Here is a 19,742-nt window from a genome sequence, read left to right on the forward strand (position 1 = left end):
CAAGAATTAAACCAAAAATACACACATGCACAAATTTTTGATTTACAAAATTGGACTAGCATAATATTAAAGTGGTGATTTTATCCTGTCCAAAAAAATTTTCAGAGTATATATCTTGCAAATAAAATTATAAATACATTACTTATACAACTCTAAAATTCATATGAATCTACAGGATACTCAATAAACATGTTATGGTTATTTTTCAGAAAGTATTTTCCAAAAATAACTTATAAATAATTCTAAACAAATTCCAAGGGTGTTTATGACACAGATTTGTCACATTTCCTTACATTAATTCCATGCTTAAATTTATAGATCAAACCCATAATCTAAAAATTTATCATAAAACTAGACTTCTCAAATTTCATATTTTAGTTAGAAATTACCAGATTTGGCTTAGTATAGAATTTTAAATAAATTTTCAAATACATGGTAAAATCTGTCTCACAGTTTCAGATTTAGTTAGAAATTTGTATAAATTTGTAGAAAGCTCAAAAAATTGTTACCAAATTTTTTTGGATAAACTACGCATCATTATCAACAACTTTGTAGAAGAAATCATCTCGAAATTTTGAGTATAAAATTATCTAAAAATTCGGGTAACATGCTGGCAGATTCAAAACAGATTATCCTCAACACAGTTTAGACAATGTATCATATGTATACAATCTGAAAATTTCAATTATTTAAAAAAAAATGAGAGGATTGAGAGGGTCTTCTTACCTATTAGCCTTCAAGATCGTCCTTTCTTTAATTTTTTTAGCTTCCCATGAAATTCCTTCTAGCAAAGAAAATTGAATAGGCTTCAATACTCTCTTATTTTTCACTCCCTCTCTCTCATTCTCGGCTCTCTCTCTCTCTCTCTCCCCCTCTAGGACTCTCACAGCACATACCCATCAATTGCTAGCCCAAACACCTTTAACTCCTTAGTTATACACACACACATGTACCTCTCTTCTTTGCTGTCAACACAGCACACGTGCACACACTTTTTCATGTCTACCTCAAGACTTACATGCACACACACACACAAGCACATCCCTCTTGTTGACACATATTGCACACGTGCACCTTGGTCAAGCTTCCAGCACATCACTTACACATGCACACACAAACAGATTTCTTTGTACACACACTTGGGTTTCTCAGCACACCCTCACTTCATATACACCCATAATAATTTTTTTTTCCTTCCATAGTTTAATGTATGATTAAGATTGATTTAATTAAATAATACATATTCTTAAAAAGTCTTGATTGACACAAAATTAGTTAATTATATCTAATCTCAAATCCCACCTAATTTAATTGGTCTAATTTGACTTCCAAATTAATTTTATTTAATTTTATCATTCTGAATCAGATTTCAAATCAAACTCCCAAAAGGCTCCAAATATCAAATTAAATTTATTGAGCTCATCAATTTTGGTTTCTCAAACCTTTAAGGCCTTCAATTTCAAATCAAACTCAAAATCTTCATCTATAAATTACATATTCAATTGAGCACCTCATAAATAAATTTAGTTCATAATAATCTAAATTATCAAACCTCACAACTCAATTAACTCCAATTCGAACCCAATTGATCAAACCTTAGTTTTATTAAACTGAATCGAATATTTAATTACACTTTCATAGGGTCCAATACTTGAAATTTAACTGATTTAACTTATCAATTTCACCTCCTTAGGCTATTTGGACGTCCAATTTCTAATTCTAAAATAAATCCTTAATAAAATAATTTATACATAACAAATATTAAACACCCACAAAATTATTATTATTTATTTATTTATTTATTATTATTATTTTTTTTTTCTTGTTAGTGATTGAATTGGATTAATTTAAAACTAACTTTTATACTAATACATATTTTAGATAGATTTTGGATAAAATTAATTAATTAATTTATTTATCTTCTTTTAAAAATAAAAAAAAATGTGGGTTTTCACAATCCCCTATCTCCTCCCAAATAGGTTTGAGAGTACATCTCTTACCTTCTCTCAAACCATGGAGTACATCCCCTATCTCCTATATGCAATGTATTTAAATATTCAACCATATACAATGATCAATCAATACATATATTCAATGTATTTTTCCAACCGTCATATTCAATGACATATTTCAAATGATTAGTTTCAGTTTTCCCTAATCAACATACAATGTCTACAACAATCACAACTATTCTCCACCGATAGCCCAAAATAATTATCTCTAAACAGATAATAAATTTATCAACAGATAAAATAACAACATTTTCATAGGTGAGTGATTAATTTATCCAACTACACCAATCAACCTCATAATTTTCCAATTTCATAATTTTCGACTCAATGTCATATTTCCCCAAATTAATTATTCAAATTAATTATCTAACATAATTAGGGCATTTTTCACCTTTTTCCATTATCAACCCTAAGGTTCAATCTTACCAATTTAACAACAATAATTCCATTTTCAAAGTCTCACATACACATGGAGTTTAACATTTGAGAACCCTCTTTTTATAACCACAAATTAAACCCTAAGTTTCCCAAAATTACCAAATGATACCATCTAATCAAAATACATAACATCTATGTCAAAACCCATAGAAAGGAGTAAGTTATCTCTCCCTCAAATGAAGAGACCAAATGGAGAAGATAATGAAACTTGAAGTGCTCCAAACCCAAAGATTTTCAGATTGAAATGTAGCCCATACCAAGCTCTACACTTTTAACAAAGGGACTAGGGTAGAAACACACTAGAACTAGATGTATTCTTAGAGAGAGTGTGTGTGTAGAGAGAGAGACAGCCGGAGCTAGGGTTTGAGAAGAAAAGAGATGATGAAAAAGTGAAGTGTAACTTGCTGCTGCCAACTGATATATTCAAGGCTCGCTTTGGCGAAGGATTGGTCGCTCGAGCGACCAGACACAAAGATACCTCGCTCGAGCGCACAAAGCCTCGCTCCAGCCAACAATTCGAAGCTTCAGGTCTGCAACCCAGAAGCACGCTCGAGTGAAAAAAAGCTCGCTCGAGCGAAGAAACCCAAAACATAGTCCTCGCTCGCTCGAGCGAAGGAAAGCTCGCTCGAGCCAAGAAATGCAACCTTTAGGTCCAGAACCAGACGCAGACGCAAGCTCGAGCGCAAGACTTCTCGCTCGAGCCACTAGACACACCACTCAACTCTGGCTCGAGCGAAGGAACCCTGGCTCGAGCGAAGGAACCAAAACACAGAGCTCGCTCGAGCGACAAAAGCCTCGCTCGAGCGAAGAAGCAAAAATTTGGGCAGCAACTATTGGTTTAAACTCATTACCAACCTGTAACACACCTGCCCAATACATCCCAAAATTCGAATACAAGGAATTAAAGGACGGAAACAAGATATACACAAAACCAACACCACGGAACCTAAGTCCGGAATACAACAACCAATGGAGGGAAAACCGGGATCGCTATATTAACAGTGTACAAAAATGACCAAGAGAATATAATATAAAATTTTAAAAATTTTAAAAATATGAGGGCGTGCTTGGTTTAGTTTTGAAATTAATTTTGAATGATAATTTTGTGAAAAGAGTTTTGAAAATTCAAAACTTGTTTGGTTACGAGTTTTCAAACTAGTTTTGAGTTATATATTTTGAAAATAGTTTTTAGAAATTTGAAAATTCAAAACTTGTTTAGTGATGAGTTTTGAAAACTAGTTTTTGAGTTTTTTTTGGTCTTATGTTTTTTTGTCTCAAAGTCAAAACTTTTTTACTATATTATAGTCGAATTTGTTAATTTCTTTCATATACCTAATCTACATTTACTTTTTAAATGCATCTAATCTAATCTATAGGACAAAATTTCACACCATATATTTTTATTTTTTTTGAACGTTTTAAAAAATTTAACACTTATTTTTTGGTTTTATATCCACTTAATCTACAAACATTTAAAATGTTTCACATTTAAATGTAACCTTTTATAAAATTACTAAATAATGAGATATACACCCAAAAAAAAAAAATTTGACGCATTTTAAAAATTAATACAACTGTAATGTTTTATGTATTTATTAAATTTGTTTTTGTGTTCTTCACATTTTGTTTACTCTTTAAGTCCATCCAGATTATACACATCTAAAATATAAAAAATTATTTGGCTATTACTTGAAAACCAAACAAGATCAATTTTGTGAAAGCCCTAAACAAAACAGGTTTTGAATTTTGAAAAATTGATTCAAAAATTGAACTAAACGCACTTTGATTTCATGATGATGAGTAATTATTTATTAACCCAAAGCCAATGTGGCGATGTTATAAATTAATTTAAATCATTTATTTTTAGATTGCTTTCTAACATTACCACATGATATGAAATAATTTTTCCGCGGTGATCCATGGTATTGAACAATCAACTGTCAAAATGTGTCAAATCTCTAAGTAGCTTCAGATCAAACGGCCAAAATTAAGCAATCAAACAACATTATCAAAGGGCATTATTATTTAAATTTAAAAGTTAGACATACTTTTTCAATTCAATAAGATGACAATCAATTAGAATATTTAAGATAACTTTCTTTTTTTATTGATAAATTTAAGAAAACTTTTTCTCTCATATATTCTTTAACTATTAATCAAGTATCTTTCTTGCACATCATTGAATTTAAAAAGTGAATTTATAAAATAGACTTACATATAAATGCAGCATTTACACAATTAAGGTAGCACTATCAAAAAAAACATTTTTTCATTGGAACATGTTAAATTATAATTTTAATATTGTCCTTTTGATATAAATTGTCTATTTTATAATAATTTGTGATATATTTACATATTTTTCGATATCTGATAAAATTTATTTTTTAAACAGATAATCTTCATTGTAAACTTTACGAGATGAACTATTTGAATTACCACTGTAGACATTAAATGGAATTCACGAAATAGAATATTAAGGGATATAAAAGATAATGATATGAAGATCCATTCCCAATAAAATAACCTAAAACCATCTTTTTGCTTCTTTAGATATTATAATCAATGTTTATTGTTAAAATAAATTTCATATAAACATTGGCATATCATCAAATAATAATTTTCTCTTTATTAGACCATCTCCAATATTTACTCATATCTTTCATCAAACTTAAATTTGATGGATATTTGGTGAAAAATGTGCTCCAATCCTGTTACCAAAGTGATATCAAATAAAGGAAGCGATAGATTTTTCATCAAATCAAGGAGGCATTTAACCTTTCATCAAATTTCAAAATTGACTTGTTAGTCATAGCATGAATAACGTGGATTTTGATGATTTTGTTTTGATTTATGTTTTGATTTATTTTGAAGAGTATATTATAATTGGAAACTTATTATTTGATTTAATCATCATAAATCTATAGTTTCTTTGTGTTAATTATGTTATTCAGAAGTCAAAATGAAGATTAAATGGGTATAGAACAAGGCAACATAAAGCAACAGTAGAGAGCAGCAAAGTGTGAGGTCAAAACCACAACTAGGTGGTCGACCGGCTGGTTGACTGGGGGGTCGAACGATTAGAGGAAAGTTTGCCCAGTTTTGTTCCAATTGTAGTGGACATCTGGATAGTCATCTGCGTAGACATCCAGGGAGACATCCGGGTGGACGACCATCAAGAGCAAAAGTATATTTAGGACATCTAGGTGAATGACCAGTCTGTATAAATCAGTTCTGTAATACAATGGCTATCTTTCAAATTCAACTTTCTAACGGTTATCCAATTCACTCCCATACTCCAACGGAAAAAACTCACATGGGCTAGAAACAAAGGCTGACCTTGATTTATATATCATTTCACCCATCATCACTCCAACGGAAAGAAAACTAGCATACAACAGCGCTATGAATTCTACTATATATAGAGAGCTCTGATGTGAAGTGCAAATACAGAGAAGTGAACAACAAAACAAAAATATTATTTCATTCTCCATCAATCTCATATTCCATCTTCTTTGGTTTAATCTGAAGAGTTCCTCATCCTTGATATATCACTCATTTTCAGAAAATATACACTGAGCCTTAGCCTTAAGCTTATTGGCCTTTGAGAGGTTTTACAGAAAATCTGAGAGCTTCATTATTTTGCATCTACCTATGAGAAGTTATTCATTGTAGCTTTCTTTGAGAGCAAAAACACATCACAAATCTTGTAAGAGGTTACTAGCTCTCCCATAAAGCTAGAAAATCTATGGAGGATTGCTCCATGTATATGAGATTACTAGCACCCCTGTGAAGTTAGAAAATTTGTGGAGGATTACTCCATGTATGTAACGCCCCAAAATAAATAACAATAATCCAACTCATAACCTTACTCATAAATGATCAAACGAATTCATATCTTCTATTCCATTTATTTCTTGGATCAACACAAAAGATGACATATGCAATATATATTTATAAATCCTAAATTCTAAATCTATAGCATATGATATGGGAAATTCTATTTCCACACACCTACTTACCTCAGTGTACACACTTAATGAAATTTTATTTTAATAACAATTATACCCTAAAATAAAATGACCATAATGGATATCAAAACCCTAACTAACACATCTCATCTCTTCTCTTCCCTCTCTTTCTACCACCAACAACAACAAACAAACCCTTTTGTTGTCTTCCTTTCTGTCTCTCTTTAGAATCAATTTAATTTGTTTCGGTTACAAATCCAATGAAAAATAATAGAGAGGAAGACAATCCACTATCGAAATTATTATTTTTTTTCGAAAAACAATTTTCAAATCGAATTGTTTGCTGCCTCTTTCAAAAAATGTGTTAGATCCATTTCAAAAATAAGTGGTGGACAGGTAATAATGGTAGAAGTTGTGTAGTTTGCATTGTCACGTTGCTCTTTGTTGGAAACTCAGAAAGTGGTGCTATGCTTGGTGAAGCATATCCGTCCTTGTGAGAGAGATAAAGAGATCCCTGGTTTGATTCACCGGAAGCTAACTGTCGATTTTCGGTGGGTGTGTGTTTGGGTGGAAAATATGTGTACAATATTTGAATTAAGGGTTATAATTGAAATATGTGGTGTGTGAAATGAGATAAATAATATTTAATAAAATTCATAAGTGTGTGCGCTGAGAAATAATGTACACTGAGATAAGTACACGTATGGAAATAGAATTTCCCATATGATATGGATACATGAATTTAAAATAAAAGTAAACCAATAATTAAATACCCTAATGGCTACAACTTTTCAAGTCGATACTTGGATACAGCAAAATGAGTTTAATTCAGTACAGGTAAAGACCGAGGCTTAAACAAAAATAATAACATCAATAAGCAAAAAAAATGAAGCCTTTAGCCCTAAGTCCTCCCAAGCTACGTCCTTGGTAAAGGCATATCATCAGCACCTAAAAGTTGTTTTCCACATGGGGTGAGTCAAAACCTAGTAGATATGCTCTAACACAGTATATTAATCTTAACAAAATTATAAGGTGAATACACATGTATGTTGTTTGTCAAACATACCTTGTTTTCCATCTCAAAACAATACAATGCCAGATTATAATTCAATTCATGAAAATAATCCTTTTATAACAGAAAACAAGGCAGTGGATACAAAACACTGGGAATTTCTAGGTACATGTCTTCCAGTAGACTATACAAGCACTACTAAAGTCATTTTACAAGTACTAACCGGAAGGATCGGTACCTAACCTAGCAGGTTTTTGGACTTTCACCAAGGACACACAGGCTAACATTATAATCACAACCACACCTCCTAACCAGAATTCACCAAGACTATTCTCCACCGATAGCTCAAACAGATATTTCTATACAACAGATAGTTTTCAATCAAAAGATATAATTCCATCCTCTTACAATGAGAGTGATATTACATATCCAACTCCACAATCATCATCAACATAATCCTTGTTCCAATCTCATGAAACCCAATATCATTTTTCATTTCTTTTCACAAATCCAAATATCCAAAATTTAGAACAAAACCCACTTTTCTTACAACAATTTTAAGGAAAGATTACGGGTGAGCAGCGGATATTCTGATCCGCCTAAACTGATCGAACCAAACTGATCCGCCGTATTTTGGATGGATGTGTGATGACAAGTGGACAGTTGCGGATTGATTTTTTTTTTTCCCAATCAGCCAAGTTTTGGACGGATGACATCTTTGAGGTTCCTTTGGTCGTAACCGGACCGCCAAACCACGAGCACCCCTAGTAATTTGTAAGACTTTGTGTTTTCAATTGAAAAAGAGTTTAGATATTCTGTTGTGTTATTAATTTTTTTTCAATTTGGAAATCCTTTTATCAAATCGCAAGCAAGTGTTGATATTTGATATTTTTGTGTGGAAAACATAAGGCATAATTTTGTCATTTTAAAAAAAAATCAAATTAAATAATTTCTGATTAAAAAAATAATGAAATAGTTTCGATAATGTATAGTTTTCTTATATGTATTTATTATTGGTATTTGACAATTTACTTGAAAATCTTTTGGTTATGTTGAGTTGGATTGTTATTTAAAAATAAAAATAAAAATGTTGACAAGTTGTTGTATTGTATTCAAAATCGGTAAAAGTTTAAACTGCCAAACCGATTTGCATTCATTCGCCAATCTGCTCAATCCGCATCCGCCAATGCGGCAGACAAATGCGAATTGATTTTTTCTAATCCGCCAATCTAGTGGACGAATAGCAAATTGGAGGTTCCCCGGCCACAACCAAACCGCAAACACACCTAGAAAAGATATCCATCATTTTAACATATCTCAAGAATCCATTTAGAAAACTCTTCTTTTGATTTCAAACTTAAACCCTAGGTTTTCCGAAAAATCCCCAAATCATTAAACCTTTCAAAGAGCAAATAATTAAGTTAAAAACCATATTAAAGGTCAACAAAATCTCTACCTCAAAGTAGAAGACAATAAGGAAACAAAGGGTAGAACTTGACCGAGCCGAAAATAATAACTTCACCGATTAAAATGAAACCCTCAACGTGCTCAACGTTTTTCTCCAAAGGACTAGGGTGAGAAAACCAAGGGATTGAAAGTATTCAGAGCTAGAAGGGAAGAACTTAGAGAGAGAGTGTGTGGATCTAGGGTTTTGAAATGTTTAGAGAGAGAAGGAGATGAAAAAGTGACTCAAAATGGCCCTCTCTCGGACTGATATATGCACAGACTGCTCGAGGAACCAAAACATCGATCGAGCAAACAAACACAAAAAGTGACACTGCTTGAGTGACCAAAACCACCGTTTGAGCGCACAATGACCCCATCCTAGTAGTTTTGCATACTGCAAAAGACCACTCCAGTGCAAAAAGTATCCCTCGAGCACAGATATTACACTAAGAAAGACAGCTCGAGTGAACAAACAAAAATCTGGGCAACAACTCATTGAAAAACTGACTTCCCAACTTATTTCAAATGCAACCAAAACTCTTAATAGCCAAACTCAACAAGCAATTAGATGGAAATGAGATGAACAACAGTTAAGTACATGGATTCTCGAATTAAAAATCAATAAAATAGGTCGGGTCTAAACCAGAATCGTTGTAATGTACATGAGATTCTATAAACATAGTGGAAAATCTCAAGTGAAGCATGAGGAGTGGACATAGGCTTGGTAGAAGCCGAATCACTATAAATCTTGTTTGCATTCTCTTCTCTCATCGCTTTAAATTGCTTTAATTGTGATATTCATATGATATTATTGTGATAATTATATGTTAAATCTACTAATTGTTCAGTTTTTATTGGGTAATTATTAATTTCAATTTGTAGAAACCCAATTCACCCTCCCCCTCTTGGGTTGTCTTTTGCATAACATGAACGTTGGTGGACGACTGGGTGGACGACTAGATTTTGATCAAAATTCACTATACGCCAGACGACTAGCAGAATTTATGAAAACGATTAGAGTGTATCATATCATATCAAACTTTTCATCAAATTTTTACTAAAATTTAATGAACAATTGGAGATGCTTTTAATAACCAACAAAAAGGCAGCCTAGCATAATATCTATATTACATAATATAAGCAAAAACGTTATTGGGTCAATAAACTTAAAACCCTCAATTCATTTTATTTTTATTTTTTGTTTGGTGTGTGTGTGTGCAGATTTTTGAATTAGTTTGTTTACTATAATGGTAAACGTGGACCCATATAATACATACTAATCATGATTATTGATTGTGCCAAATTTTATTTTATTTTCATTCAACTTTTGTGGTTTTTTGTTTTTGTCAAACTGATTTTTGTTTTTTGAGGTTAAGAAATATATTTGTTATAAAACTGTTAAATAGTAACTCTAAAATAGAATCTTTTTCATATTTATGCCACATCTCATTTCAATTTATATAAATAAAATTTAAATAAAATTTTAGTTGTTTAATTTGAAATTTGGAATATTTAAAAAAATCAAAAATAAAATTTTAGTAATGTTATGGTGACCATATTTGGCTCTATTTGATGTGGTTAGTGTCATGTTATGTGTCACATTACATGGTACCAAAACTTGATATTAAAATGTCGTCGCATAACATTACTTACTTTAAAAATTTATAAAAATTATTATTTAAAATGTGAATTATACACAATTTATTAATATATATATATATATATATATAATTTAAGTAGATTACGAAAACATCCATAAAGTAAATCATAAACCTATTTTATTCTCTAATGCTCACTGTAAGTCGAACAATCAGTCCAAACAATTTGGTCTAACTAAAAAAAAAAAAAAATCAAGCCTAAACTTGAATTTGTATCCATAAATTACACCTTAATCACTAAAATAGTTCAAATTTAAAAGTGAGCAAAAAATTTAAGTTTGTTAGCTAACTCAATTACATTATTTTATATATAATTATATTTGTTTTATTCATTTATTGGATTGATTTTTTTAAAATTATAAAATATTTAAATAAATTATTACAATTAAAAATTTAAAATAAAGGCCTATAATTCAAACTATGAGAACTGTTTTAGTGGCCTAAACCAAAAAAAATTGGCCTAAAATAAAGTGGATTTGGTCTGTTCCAGACAATTTATATTATGAATGCCATATGTGACATTTAATTGCATGTTCATTATAATGTAACATATAATGCTTCTGGTTTAGACCCGATCCTTTTCATACTCTTAGATCTGGGGTTCTGTACATTTAAGTGTTATTCATGCCCTTTATCATCTTGTTAATAGTTGAGTTGAGTTGTTGGTTGTGTTTGAAACAGGTTGAGAGTTAGTTTTTCAAAAGAGTTGCTGTCTATTTCACTTTGGGTTTGCTCGAGCGATGATTTGGTTGCTCGAGCGGTCTTTGAGATCTTTTATTATTTTTGCAGACCTGTAAAACTTCTAGGAATGGGTGATCTTCATTTGAGCGGTCTTTTCTTCGTTTGAGCGGTCTTTTGCAAGTGTAAACTTCTGGGACGGGGTCATTGTGCGCTCAAGGGTATTTTTGGTCGCTTGAGTAGTGTCACTTATTGTATCTGACGCTTGAGCGGTTTGTGTGTAAATTAGATAGGGGAATGGGATTTTTTGCCACTTTTTCATTCCCTCTCTCTCTCTCTAAAACCTCCTAAAACCTAATTTCTTCCCTTTGTCTCTCTAGTTCTTGCTTAAAACACTCTTATACACCCAGTCCATTGAATTCACTATCATTATGCTTTGGAGTAAAACATAGAGCTTGTCGAGGAGGTCGATCTAATCATAACAGATTTTATTTTTGGCTCCGCCAAACTTTAATACTTGCTCTTTTCTTTTTCTTCTAATCTTGAGTTCGGGATTTCTTCAACCTTTGGTATGATTCTTAATTTAGTTATTTGCTCTTTGAAAGTGTTTAGTGATTTGGAAATTTTTGGTTCAACCTGGGGTTTGATTTTGAAATTTAAAAGAGGGATTTTTCAAATAAATTCTTGAGAAAGGTTGTGGGAGTGTATAAAATGTTAGGTTGTGTTGGAATGTTAGAATTCCCTTACTTAAATATGGTTTTGAAAGTAAAAGAGGTTTTGTTTAAAAATCATTGATATTTGATTTATGAAAGAAAAGGAAAATGATGTTGGGTTTTAAAAAGATAAGAGGAATGTATCTGTTGATAATGAGAGTGGAGTTGGATATGGATTATCGCTCCTATTTTTAAAATTATAAGATTGTATCTGTTGTTGAAAAATTATCTGTTGAGTAGAAATATTTGTTTTGGGCTATCGATGGAGGATAGCTTTGATTGTTGTAAAAATTATATGAGGATTTGGTGAATTGAAACTAATTACTCATACATCTTGCATTGAGCATTGTTTCATACTTAAACATTGAAAATGTATTGTTTTGAGAAAAATTGGTGTATACCTTAGTGAATCTGATTAGAGGGTGTGGTTGTGATTATTATGTTGGCATGTGTGTCTTTGATGAAAGTCCAAAAACCATCGCGGTTAGGTACCGATCCTTCCTGTTAGTACTAGTAAAATGGCTTTGGTAGTACTTGTATAGCCTACTAACAGATACATACTTAGAGATTCTTAGTGTTTTGTATTCACTGTTGTGATGGCCCGACTCCTTTAAAGCTATTGAGTACATTATTGGTAACATTTGTCTCTTTGTGTGTCTTCTTCATTGTTTAACTCTTTGAAGTGGTGTTGTTATTCATTCGCCCTCGTGATTGTTATGTTAAGTACATTCTTGTGAATTTCGAGATGTCATCTTGCACTTTTGGGTGTTGGAAAAGAACCGAAAAGGTTGGCAGTTGTTCTGGTAGTTCCTAGTCTCATTTTTTGGGTGGGACCACTTAAGCTGTCCTTTAGTCGCTCGAGCAGTGAATCTGTCCTCCCAGTACTTTGGTTTACACACTGAACTTCTGGGAGCATGAATGTTTTCCTCGAACGAAGAATTGATCGCTCAAGCAGTCTTTTACAAAGGGGTATAGAGATTCTGAGAGTGGGTGTTTTTAGCTCGAGCGCAAGTTTCATCGCTTGACTGGTCTTTCAAAAATTGAACTGTTCGCTCAAGTACACAATTGGTCGCTCGAGCGATCTGTCGACTGTCAGCTCCGAAAATTGAACAAAATCACATCAAAAGTTGAGCCTTACCTGTAACGCCCCAATTTTCTAGCTCAAATGATAATATAACAATCATGGCTCTTTCAAGGAAAATCGAATATAAATCTCCAAACTTACATTACATGATACAATAATTCTTCATGCAACAATACATTAATTCAACAACAAGTAAATAAACAAATAAATACCCCCAAGGGTTTACAAGTTTTCAAGGCTTGAGCCTAGTCACACAAAATGGTTATTCAAACCCACACACATACAGCCCTTGGCTTACACACAGAGTCACAGCAAAATGAAAGTCTCGAACTCTCAACACACATTTTCTTACCTTTAGTTAGCTAAAATCACCACATCTTTTCCTGCACAAAAATCCCGTAGGGTGAGCATAAAGCCTAGTACGAAATCCTTAACAAAGTATATACATTTTATATAAGTCTCAAGAGATGGAATGCACATGCCATGCTATACCCTTTTTGAAGATAAATCACATTTTCATCTTTTGAAAACCATCATGCTCAATGATGTCATGCAATTTCAATTATTTAAAACTTAATAATTTATTTCAAGGGTAGTAAATACGACTCTGGTAATCCCTAGGTTGGTGTCTGCAAGTAGACTATACAAGTACTACCAATTTGTCATTTTTACCGATATTAACCAGAAGGCTCGACACCTATTCGCGCGGGTTTTCGGTCTTTTACCCCGGACTCTCAGGCCAACTTATTCAATATTATCTACACCACCTATCAAGACTTACCAACATATTTACCCCAAAACCATTCCATGAAAACTTGTTTCTCAACATTCTTTTCTCAATGCAAGTTTTCAAATCAACTTTCAAAGTTTAATGTAATCAAATGAATTGATATGTCAATAACACAAGATAAATATAAATACTTTTATTCAAATTCATCATCTATGGAATAACACAATTCCCTCTTCTCAAGTATCCTCAACAATTAATCATTTCAAGACTATTTCAACGTTTTGAACAATAATTTCCAAAATAAATAATAATTCTGATATTCCCTAAAATTCATCATTTATATAAATATAAATAAGAAATTTTTCAAACATCCATTTATTTTGACATACAAAATAAATATAACAATATAATTCATGAATTTTCAGTCTCTTAAAAAAAATCCCAAATTCTAGGTTTTCTCACCAAAACTATACAACTCAAATCTTTTGAAAGAAAACTTTCCAAAATCATCTTTTCTTCAATCAACGAAGATCAAAACCCATAAGATCATTCTTTTCGATATCTTTGAAAACTGATTGTTGATTCAAGAAGTTGAACGATTTTGAAAATTATATAGATCTTGCAAAAATATATATATATAACTCTAAGAAAATCTCTACCTCAAGTTTTGAGAAGAAATGAGATGAAACCCCAAAATTTACGGCGTTGAAACTCGATCTCTATCACACACAACCAAGCCCTCGAGAAGTTACACAACTTTGATGAAAAACTTTGGTCTAACTCCCAACGGATTTAGAGGAATCAAAGAGAGAAGATAACTTCTAGAGAGAGAAGCTCTAGATCTGGAAATTTTGGAGAGTTTTAGAGAGAGAGAGAGAGAGAGAACTGAAAAAGTGATATGAAATCTCCCCTTACGAACTGATATAATATGGTCCGCTCAAGCGTGAAATACACTTTCCCGTAAGCAATTTTGAATGCATTTTTGCTCGACCCCCGTAAGTTGATCGGGTCAAAATTGGGATCGCTACAACCTCCCTCCTTGAAAAATTTCGTCCCTGAAATTTCAAATTAAACTACCCAAACAAAGGGGGTTTCTAGCAATCAAAACCATGCTATTTCATTTTAAAATCACAATATTAACTCTCAACCAATTTTTTATTTTTTTTTCTACCATGGTTATCTCATGAACAACAACCGTCCACATCAACCTAAACATGAAGCAAAGAAATGACAATCTGTAATTACTTCATGCTTAACATAACAACATGTGGTCAACAATTTTAACACATTTCCCTCAAACACTAGGGAATATTAAAAAGAAAAACAATTTAAGCATTTTCAAACAAATTCGGATACTTAGAGCTGACTTTTGCCTCCCGTTCCCACGTCACTTCTTCAACCCCATGGAGTCTGTACAACACCTTTACCAACGGTATAGTTTTGCCCCGTAGCACTTGCTCCCGAGTATCTAATATTTGAACCGGTCGTTCTTCGTAAGAGGCATCCTCATCTACCTCCAAATCAACCCAATCAAGCGCATGAGAAGGATCGGGTTCATACTTCCTAAGCATAGCTACATGAAACACGTTGTGAACTCCCGAAAGTTGTGGCGGTAAAGCTAACCGATATGCCACTTCCCCAATTCGCTCTAAGATCTCGAAAGGCCCAATGAACCTTGGAGATAATTTGCCACTCTTACCAAATCTCATCAAACCCCGAGTTGGTGAGATTTTTAGAAACACATGGTCACCAACTTCAAAAGATAAAGGTCGTCTCCTCTTATCGGCATAACTCTTTTGTCGGCTTTGGGCCGTACCTAACCTCTTCCGAATGAGAACAACTTTCTCGGTTGTCTCTCTAACAATTTTCGGACCCAGTAACAGTGCATCACCCACTTCGGCCCAACAAACCGGTGATCTACAAGGTCAGCCATATAAGGCCTCAAATGGTGCCATCACAATACTAGCTTGGTAACTATTGTTCTAAGCCAACTCAATCAATGGTAAGTGCCTTTTCCAAGGCCCCTTAAAATCAAGGACACAAGCTCTAAGCATGTCCTCCAAAATCTGAATGGTACGTTTTGACTGTCCATCGGTTTGAGGATGATAAGCGGTGCTAAGAGTCAACTTAGTTCCCAACGGCTCTTGAATGCTTTGCCATAACCGGGCAGTAAAACGAGGATCCCTATCCAGGACTCCATGAAGTCGAACTATCTCTCTAATGTACAACTCTGTCAAGCGTTCAACTGAATCGCGGGTGCACATCGGAATGAAATGGATAGATTTAGTCAACCTATCAACAATCACCCAAACGGCGTCATTGCCTCGTTGTGTTCTAGGAAGCCCAACTACAAAATCCATGATAACACGCTCCCATTTCCACTGGGCTATTGGTAAAACCCGCTGGTCTTTGGTGTTCGGCCTTCACTTGTTAACAAGTAAGGCACTTCGATATAAATAAAACGACATCCCGTTTCATACCCCTCCACCAAAACTGACAACTAAGATTATGATACATTTTAATGCCTCCTGGGTGTACCGCAAGACGTGAGTGATGGAACTCCCATAATACCTCCTCTCTACAAGATTCTAGTACAAACAAACGGTCTAGGTAATGTACACTCAGATCCGAGTGAACGTTCAAACCTTTCTCTTCCTTCCCATTGAAAATCTTAACACATATTGATTCCACATCATGGTCTCCTCGTTGTGCCTCTATGACCTTACTAACCAAGGTAGGTTGAGCATTCAGAGTAAACAAGATAGCACTCTCTCCGGACTCACCCAAGTGCAAATCAAACTTGTCAATAACATCTAGCATATCCCATTCCCGAATGACCACACTTGCCAAACTACTCACAAATTTTCGACTAAAAGCATCGGCCACCACATTAGCCTTCCCTGGATGATAGTGTAACTCAAAGTCATAATCCTCCATAAATTCCATCCACCTCCGTTGTCGTAAATTCAAGTCTTTTGAGAAAACAAATACTTTAGACTCTTATGATCGGAGAAGACTTCAAACTTCTCACCGTACAAGTAATGCCTCCAAATGTTCATAGCAAAAGTCACCGCTACTAATTCTAGATCGTGGGTAGGGTAATTTTTCTCATGATTTTTCAATTGTCGTGAACCGTAGGCCACAACTTTTCCCGCTTGCATCAAGACACAACCAAGTCCATCCCTGGATGCATCACAATAAACAGTGTAATTCAAACCCCTTTCCGGAATTATCAAAACCGGTGCAGTAGTCAATCTAGTCTTAAGCTCTTGGAATGACTTTTCACAAGTCTCACTCCACACAAATTTGATACCCTTTCTAGTCCACCTAGTCAAAGGTGCAGCTAGTCTAGAGAAGTCCCTTACAAAACGTCGATAATATCCCGCTAATCCCAAGAAACTTTGGATTTCAAAAACATTCTTGGGTGGATTCCAATCCTGTACGACATCTATCTTTGAGGAGTCCACAGTCACTCCCTCTCTAGACACTACATGCCCCAAAAACTTCATCTATGTTAAACAAAACTCACATTTTTCAAATTTGGCATATAATTGGTGCTCACTAAGTAAACTCAGCACTATTCGCAAGTGAGTCTCGTTTCCTCTTCAGAGGTTGAATAAATCAAGATGTCGTCCACAAAACGATCCAAGTATTCTTAAAAAATTATGTTCATCAAATCTATAAAGGAAGCCAACGCATTGGTCAACCCAAAAGGCGTGGCCCAAAGCGGACAATATCGATGACATGTGAAGGTTTGGGGCGTTACAAATGGTATCAGAGCTGACTCTCCGGAGTACCGAATGTGGGCCCCCGGCGTCTCTCGATGTATGTGGGCGGGCTTGTGAGCTGGCAGGCTACTGCACAAGGACGTGCAGCCTTAAAGGGGGGCGATTGTAAGGTCCCGGTGTCCCACATCGAGAATGGAGGGGAAGTTCCTGGGCTATTAGAGTAAAAATCTAGACCCTTATATAACATCAAGGCCTTTTCCCGAGTGGTGAAATCCCTATTAGAACTCCCCCGTTAAGTGTGCTTAGGCTGGAGTAGTTCTGGGATGGGTGACCCACTGGGAAGAACAAATCCGTGCGGGCGTGGCCTTATTTTTTTTTAATATCAGTTTATTCGATGATCCCATTCTAAAAAGTTTATTTTTTAAACATTTTCAAAAAAAAATATTCTATTAGAAAAACTTAAGCATATTACTTTTGTGTTTGTTCATTAATATTCATATTTTTTTATTTATTATTTAAAAAATAAACTATCAAATAATTTTCTATATTTATATATACAATTTTGTTTTAGTTTCTTAGGTTATTTGATATCTCTGCTCAAATCCACTCAAATTTATTTTGACTTTTTAAATTTCCACATAGATTCTTATCGAATTAAAAATTATGTTGCCCAATCTTTGAAAATTTTCATGCTTGACTCGAGTTGTTTGGGTTAAGCTCGCCTTAATTTGCAACTCTAGTAAGGGGTTGAAAGTTATATGATTAAATTTATGACAAATTAAAAATCAATACGTAAATTGTGGTAAAATTATGTAACTTAAATTGTATATTTCAATATTTTTTGTTTTAATAATCTACATACAAAAATCTAACTATCTATAGTATTTTGAATAAAAATATGTTATAATTTTTTCGCATCCCGTACATAACACGTCTTTACCACTAGTAATTTCAAAATACAAAAAGGGTTGGTTTCTCTTTGGTCCGTGATCAGACTGGAGCGTACTGTTAGGCCCGTGGGGTCTCACCACGAGTCCCGTTGTGATAATCTGAACCGTTCAATATGTTGAACTCGTCGAGTACTATACGTTTGTAAAACAGTATGTTAATCGCATATCGATAATTACCTGATCAAATCATTTTTGTATAAAACAAATGGACGGTAAAAAAATAAATAGTTGACAGAAATCTAATCCGATGAGATAGTTATCGATATCCAATCAACCTGATTGTTTATAGGCATATAGTCCTCGACGAGTTCTACATATTGAACGATTCGAATTATCGAAACAGGACTCGTGGTGAGCCCTCAAGGGTCCAATAGTACCCTCTAGTCCGATCACGAACTGGAGGGGAGTCTAGCCCAATACAAAATACCCAAAATTTGAACATATCAGATAAGGAAAATTATTATTTAGTGTTACAGGAGCAAAGTAAATATGCGGTCTAAAATTTATTTTTTATTTAAAATATAATTTCTTATCAAGTCATCAGCATGAATTTAAGGATTGTCTTTTAAAGATTTTCAATTATTATTTTTTTATTTTTTTTTGTTGAATAGTGAGATTCTTCAATTTGATGCTATTTTTTAAGAAATGACATAATCAATGTCATATAAGATGAGTAGTGTCAAATAACCACTAATCAATATGAGAAGTTATCTAATGATTTTATAATACTGTTCCACACTATTCATATTCACATTTGTTTAATTATCTAAATACAAAGTGATAGATCTTACCATTTAAATTAATAAATATTAAATTAAAATACTATAAGTGTATTTGCTTCAATACCACTGCATAATTTTACAATACCAAATACAATTACATCCAACAGAATGGCATATCCAACATTACAGCCAATAGAGTCATTCAAGGTGCTGATAAGAATCCTGAAATAGCATCAAAGTTAAAATATTAATTATCTTGAATATATATATATATATATATATAAAGGGATTGGAAATACCAGACAGGAAAAAAAAAATTAAAAGGGATTAATGTATGATCTTACGTTGAAGAAGCAGGAGCAACATAAAGAAGAAGAGCATAATGGCAACTCTGCGATTGAAATTCTGGCGTTGCACAAACAAGTGATCGATTATTTCAGATCCTAAGCTGCTCACAGATGGTTTGACAACCATATTCACTATAACCTCCCTCACAGTATCTCCAAATGGACCCATATTTATTGATGCTGATGCTGCTGAAGGGGCTTGTACCACCATGGAGCCTATGAGAGCTCTTATGTTTATGTTTGGCTCAGGAGGTTG

Source organism: Camellia sinensis, chromosome 4 (assembly GCF_055761805.1).
Source record: "Camellia sinensis isolate YWXY chromosome 4, ASM5576180v1, whole genome shotgun sequence".
Taxonomy (NCBI): domain Eukaryota; kingdom Viridiplantae; phylum Streptophyta; class Magnoliopsida; order Ericales; family Theaceae; genus Camellia; species Camellia sinensis.